Here is a 7,248-nt window from a genome sequence, read left to right on the forward strand (position 1 = left end):
GTGGTGAAGAAGGCGGTGTCAGCAGGCAAATTGGTAAAGAAGGGCGGAGTCAGCAGGGGAATGGGTAGGTTGTCAATTCCAGGCCAGGATGAGCAGACATGAATGAGCAGAGAGGAGCGGTGATCAGGAACGATGAGCAGCAACAACACACCAGCGGCTCCGCGAACCATCCTTTTATAGACCCTGTGGTGCGGGGCGGGGGCGACGACCCGAAGCGACGTGTCATCACCCGAATCGGGCACTCTGGTTGGGCCCCGGCCACTGTGCGGCCAGGCCATGATGGCCAAAAGCGGCTCCACTCCACTTCCGGCAAGATGGTTCCTAACTGCGGAATCGTCTCATTCCGAACCCCATGATATGAATCACCTTGCACCGAACTCCGTGATATTGATCGCCACTGCATCGAAGCCCGTGCCATGCCCCGGCGACCCACGGTTGGCGCTGGTCAATGTGCCTGCGTGCACCACGCGGGCTGAGTGATCCGGACACACGGCACGCCTCTACCTGGTAGCAGCTGCATTGAGGAGGAGGTGTGGGAGGATGTCTGCCATCCATGGGAGACATTTGTGGCCGTCGTGGTGAGCGAAGACCGATCTTAGGATGTTATTGTAACCCCATGCGCAGACCCGACCAAAGATGTGTGTTATTCATGCCCCGTTCTGTACGATGATAAAGTATCACGGCTGCACACAAGCCCACCATTGTACACGTGGTCAGTACACGGGTCCACCCGCCATCGAGCATGCCCCAAACAGTGCGCACGGGTCCACAATTGTACACGTGGTCAGCACGCGGGTCTGCCTGCCATCGAGCATGCCCCGTACAGTGCGCGCGGGTCCGTCATTGTTCACGTGGTCAGCGCGCAGGTCCACCCGTCATCAAGCATGCCCCGCACAGTGCACGTGGGTCCGCCATTGTATCGAGGAGGAGGTGTGGGATAAGGGTTGTCATCCTCTTATATTATGTGGGATAAGGGTTGTCATTTATCAAAGGTGGTGTCGTGTGCACGGTGCCAGTGCTGATCTGTGTTAGGGAATTGAGGGGAAGGATTGGATATAAATATATTGAAGCAGAATGTGCACGTGCGTACGGTATGTTGTTAGCGTTTGGTGTGTTGGTTATGCCTCTGATCGCCTGAACAGTGGGTGGGGTTGGGGGGAGGGGGGGGGTCGGCAGTGTGGGGAAAGCACTGTGCAGCACTGGCGATTATTGTTGGCTTCTACTGCTACCCCTTGCTTGGATTTACCTCAGGAATAGAGAAAAAAGAATAGGAATGAGGTTCAGAGATTTAATCAGACCTAGCTATGGGAGTTACACAACGCAGTGTCCCATTTGACCCACGAGACAATAAGGAAGGGACGATCTGAACGTACATTAATGAAATAACTGACTGGGGACCACTGGGGACTGGGATAATCGAGCGGTGTTATCGTCAACCTCGACGGTTCCGATTAATTATTGGGCATATTTAGCCCACGATCAACCCTTTACGTGAAGTAAGATGGAGATTCAATTAAAGAAAAGATGAAGCGAAACGGGAAAAACAGTTCAACATAAGGCACATTTATTCCGCGGCAAACGGAAAGCACACATATACAATTACAACAATTATGCACCAAAAGCAAATGTAAAAGAAACACAACAATTATGCACCAAAAGCAAATGTAACAAAAGAAACACAATGCAGATCTACTACCGACTACGCGAGCACACGGCAACACTTACACAGTTTTACTTTACAGACGGCGCCGACAACACATATACTCCAAAGCAAAAGAAAAAGGGGCCACCCTCAACTACAAGGGGGCAGACGGGCCTGGGGCCGAGACCGCGTCAAGCCTACCCGTCTGGTGATGAGCTGCAAAATGGCGGCGGCGCCCCGACTCCGCGCTCCTCCGCGGGCCTCGCTGGCACTGCTTGGAATGGGGTGGGACCGGGGCCCCCTTCTCGCACTATCTCAGCGCGGGGGGAAACAGGGGGGGTTGTTGATGCTCTGGGGAAAGAGGATATCTGGCTTGCTTGGGTCGCGCGACGAGCGACTCCACTGCGACCTCGACCGCGTTCCCGGCCTCCCCTCTCCGCAGCTCCCCGACAGACTCCGAACCCCGTCTTGACTGCTGCTGCTGCCACGCTTCGCCGCCGCCAAAACGCGCCCGAGCCCGAAACAGAAACTCTTCTCTCTGCCGCTGCCGCTGCCGCTGCCACACCTTTCCAACTCGCCCGAGCCCGAAACAGAAACTCTCAACTCACTCAATTCGCTCCGCGCTCGGCGCTTCATAGTGCGACAGGAGAAACCATATGCAGATTTTTGGATCAGGATCGGCTCGGGGGCGGAGCCACGCTCCCCCATTGGACGGAGGAAAAGTGGGCGTGAATCATTCCTGATCCTCGAATCTGCATATATCGATTATACTCCGACGCGCCTGGAGGCGGGCCCAAATCGCCCCGTGCTCGCTGATAGGACGGAACAGAAGTGGGCGTGATCATTCCTGATCCGACTTCCCCGGAAAGGCAGCTTTTTGCACCCGCTGCTCGGCGCGCGCCCTGTACGAGTCCAGGATCGGTGCCCACAAGCGGTGCGGGAATGGCGGCAGAAGGAGGAGAGGTGAAGGTGGTGGAGGGTTTATTGTGGTGGTCCCTGGCCACGGTGATGCTTGGCATGGCGGTGATGCGATGATTGCGAGAGCGAGTTGTGACGGTAAAGGTCATGGCTGTTGGCGTTGTTGTTGTTGTGAAGCGGCGTTGCGGTTGGTGGTTGTTGTGTGATGGCGGTTGAGACGTGGTTGGTTCAAAATAAAGATAGAACAGAAAAACGGCTATCTTGAAGGGTCGCAGCCCGAATGAATCACATTTATTCCCTCTAAACAACGGGTTTGGGCTAACTACACATATACTTACAGAGATATCTCACCTACGGGACCTGAATGGTGGTTTGCGAATTTCCTCAACCACAACACTACCCCCTCCCCTTTTTACAGACTCCTCCCGAGTCTTCAAATTTTCGTGTGCCATCATGTGTAGTTCTCCCCTAGTACGTTTTACCTACGGATCCCTGAGTGCGACATTCATGGTATTCGTGTCCCCAAAATAAATAATCTGAGGGCTGAGTAACTAACTAAACAAACCCACTCACAAGGACGACTGAAATAAAATTGCCGGCGCTAAGACAGACATGCCGGGGGCGCACTCATATGTACAGTACATCTTACCTTAACTTACAAATTTTACACTAAACCATGGCCCAGGATCAATGGACTCTGCAAAAAGAAAGCAGTTAGCAGGGAGCCAGGCTGCTCGCATGCAGTCTCTGACTCAAACAATGCAGGTGACAGGGAACGTGGCCGGCTGCTCACACGCAGTCCAAGGCCTTCCCTTTTGAACTGAACGCAGTGAACCACAACGGTGCATGGGCTGCACAAACGCAGTCTCCGTGCCAGCTCAAGTGGCACACGCAATGAGCACAACGGATGGATGGATGGATGGATTAATGGATGGATGGACGCAAACATGGTGCACGGGCTGCCACTGCAGGCCCGTGTTGTAGCTGCCAACAGGGCAGTTCTTGCAGCTTGCAAACTGTTGCCTTGATCCTGGCGCACATGGAAATGAACAGGGGGGGGGGCAAAGCAAAATTGAACGGGGGCTGGTGAACAGGGGCAGTGGGCATGGCATGGCAAAGGCAGCAGGCAAACAAAGCCGGCAGAACAGGGCCGCTGCAGGCAAACACAGCCGGCAGACGATCTGGCCGGCACAGGCCTTGAAGTAAACAGCTGCTGATGATCCAGCCAGCACAGGCCTTGCAGCAAAACAACAGCTGCCGATGAAGTGGGCCGGCACAGGCCTTGCAGTGGAGGTTGGTGGAGGGAGGTGGTGCTGGCCACTCGGAAGGCGGGCTCGGACCTACCCTACGGTCTCCCTCCCAACCTATCGCCTTTGCCTGTCACTGTCCATACCCACTCCCTTAATTTGTCAAACCCAATTTAGCCCCAACTTATTTTTTTGTTGTTTTTATTTTTACTTCCCCACTATAAATCGTCCCCTAACCCCCTTTTTATCGTCCTTGTTTGGCTAACCTATCCTGTCACCTAGCCTACTCCCAACCCCTACGTTCCCTTCCCGGAGGGGAATAAGGGAGAGCTAGCGTCCTGTGTCGAGGCCCAACTCAAGCCTCAGAATGGCCTCCCCAGACTTCAGCGATCTATAACACAAAGTGGGTCCAGCGGCCCACAACGAGAGCGAGGGGATGGATGGTGCGGAGGGGTACACTTCCTATTCTACCCTATCCATTTAACTGTTAAACTACCCCGGGGCTTTCAACAAGCGCCTCTCGCTTAAACTATTGGTTCTAACAACCCAGATTCCCGTCGCCTGTGTTAGTGTCCTTACAATTTCGGGCCTCGCCCCCCAATTTTCTCTCCGTGCCCTCACACGGTTTCATGGCTGGGACACGTGGCTCCCTTTGGCAGGCACGACCCTCTGCCGATTCTCCGACGATGGCACCCCCGGGCACTACACTGCCTCCGAGCCTAACAGCTCCCTAACACCGGGGAGTGCCCCCCATGGCACCTCCCCTGAAACGCACACGTGGCAGGCTGGCTTCCCCGACCCCTTTCCGAGGGTCACCCGTGCCCACAACACTGCCCACGCGGCTAATGGCGCCCCGGGCCCCCGCACCAAGCAGACGCACCCGTGCCCACTATGCTATCCCGGCCCCCCATGGGCCCTTGGCCTACTACGGCCGACTAGCCTGGTGCCCGGGGTACCCACTCAGCGATACTCACCTTTCGCAGCCACGCTCCCAGCCCGTCAACAGGGCTCCTGCACCCCTCCAAACAGGTTTCGAGCCTACACTCCCACCAACAACAAAACAACCTCCATTTTTGTTAATTTGACTAACCCAGCTAACTCACTCTACACTGACCCTGGGGTCCCTTGGGCGGGAGTCACTCCTCCCCCCAATCACTCATCGCACCATGCAGTCCCCATTCGCTCCATACACACAGACCTGCTGGCCTCATTCACTCACCAAGCACATGCTTCCACTTCACTCACCAATAACTCTTCAACACACTCACCGCTGAACTCTGCCATCCTTCTAACTACATCCCCTAACTAACTCGCGCTCCCACGTCGTCCCTTACACTAAAGCACGTTCCTTTTAACACTACGTAGCTAAGCTACGTCCCCGCTACACATTCACTGTCTGTCACTGTCCTCAAACAATCCCATAAATCCATTTCCCAACCTAAATCTCGCTAAAATCCCTCTAACTAATCCATTCCACGGGCCCCATGAGGACTTACCCCTGCCCCATGGAGCCGGTCTAACTAAGCTAACCCTTCCCCCTAACTAGTTTCATCCTGTGCCCAGGTAAGGGGGTCTTCCACCCCTTGCCCGGGAATCTTGTTCACCCGAAAGCGAGGCTTGCTGTTTTTTTTTTTTTTGTTTTTTTTTATTGCGCAGCACCAGCGCGGAAACTCACAGCTCGCGCACCAGCGCGGAAATTAACAGCCGCGCACCTTTGGCGTGATGTCATGGCAGCCGTTCGCGTCCCTCGTCCCTCTTGGACGGTACCATCCGGCAGGGATTCACCCTCCTGCCGGATTCCAACCACACTCGCAGCCATGACGTCACCCGGTGCATTAAAAAAAAACACAAGCCCCACGTCTCGAGGTGTTCCCCACGCGAACACATGTGCTTTGCCCGTTGGAGCTTAACACACACGATCGCGTGGAGAACCCGTCCGGTCCAAATCCGTAATCCTGCTTAAACTTTGTCCGTCCGCGGGATCGGCAAATCCACCGCGTGCGTTTCCGGACCGGGACTTCACTCCCGCAAGCGAGCACGTGGGGGCCTCGTGCATTGCACAGCACGGACCTCGCGCTCGCTGCTGGGTGAACCCGGCACGGTCCCTGAAACAGCTACAGCCGCTACCCGGCTTTTGTCCCTCTGTCGCAGTCTCCGTCGCCATTCGACCCACGCACTCCCGCGTGCCACGACGCTCATACACCACTCCATTACATTCACCCCGGGAGACGTGGCTGCATGTTCACACATGCCCACCGACATCTCCCTCACACACAGCGACCTTGCACACGCTGTCTCTCTCACACTCGGCCGCTCACTCACTCGTGCCATTTCCCTCACACAAACCATACCACTCACACACGCGGGGGCACTCGCCCACGGTGCCTCATCCACACACGGCGTGCTGGGGAGCACGCCCTTCGGCACACTTGCCACCACACCACTCACACACGGGGTCTCTTCCACACACGGGGACGCACTCACACCTTGCAGCACACACACCGGGACAACCACACTGGGGATTCGTGTCCCCACAAGGGTCTCCGAGGCCTCTATACCCCCCAAGCTCGGCGTGCACCTGTCCACAGCACCCGTCCCCTCAACCTCGCAAAGCACGACCGAACCCACCTGGTCGTGATTTGCCTCAAGGGGGCATACTCCCTCCCCTCGTTCCTGGAGGAGGCCATCCGGCTGCTCGCACCGGGTCTCTACCCAGTCCACGAGCTCACCCCCATTATCCTCCACTACCTCCGTGTGTGTGTGTGCGTCACTTACCCCGTCTTCATCGTGTAGTGTTCCCTCTATCGTTCCCATCTCCCGTGTCTCTGCCAACTCAGTCACCTCTTCCCTTGTTATCTCCCTTGTCTCAACTATTATTTCCGTCTCTTCCCTTGTTATCTCCCTCGTGCACGTCTCCGTCACCCCAATTAGTTTTTCCCTCTCGGTCAGCGTCACTTTTTCCGTCACGACCCTCGCCCAACACGTCTCCCGAATTACTTTGTCACCCGCCTCCACCGCGGGCCTGACAGCCGTTGCACTCCCTCCCAGCTCGTTCGCTCCCACACGTGGCGTCGCCATTTTAAGCTCCCTGGTCACTGCCTTCATGCCCGCCTGCAGGCTTCGGCCCATGTTCTGCGTCTCACCCCGCAGCTCTTTCATTTCTTCCTTCATTTTGAGTGCGTTTGTTTCCATATTCACCTTCACTTCGTTCATTTGCTTGTTCATGCCTTTTATTTCGTTTGTGTTTGTATCCATCTTTTCGTTCATGCCTTTTATTTCGTTTTTCATTTGTTGTGTATTCGCATCCATTTTCCTCATCAATGCCTCAAACATTTCCATCATCCGATCCGTGGGCGAATTCGCACGTGGGGGCCGTTTGTCCGCCACCCCAGCCACTGCGTCCATTTCGAACTCTGGGTTCAGTTGGGGGAGTTCATGTTC

The sequence above is a fragment of the Eptatretus burgeri genome, chromosome 7 (assembly GCF_056783735.1).
Source record: "Eptatretus burgeri isolate ZD-2024b chromosome 7, Ebu_testis_v1, whole genome shotgun sequence".
Taxonomy (NCBI): domain Eukaryota; kingdom Metazoa; phylum Chordata; class Myxini; order Myxiniformes; family Myxinidae; genus Eptatretus; species Eptatretus burgeri.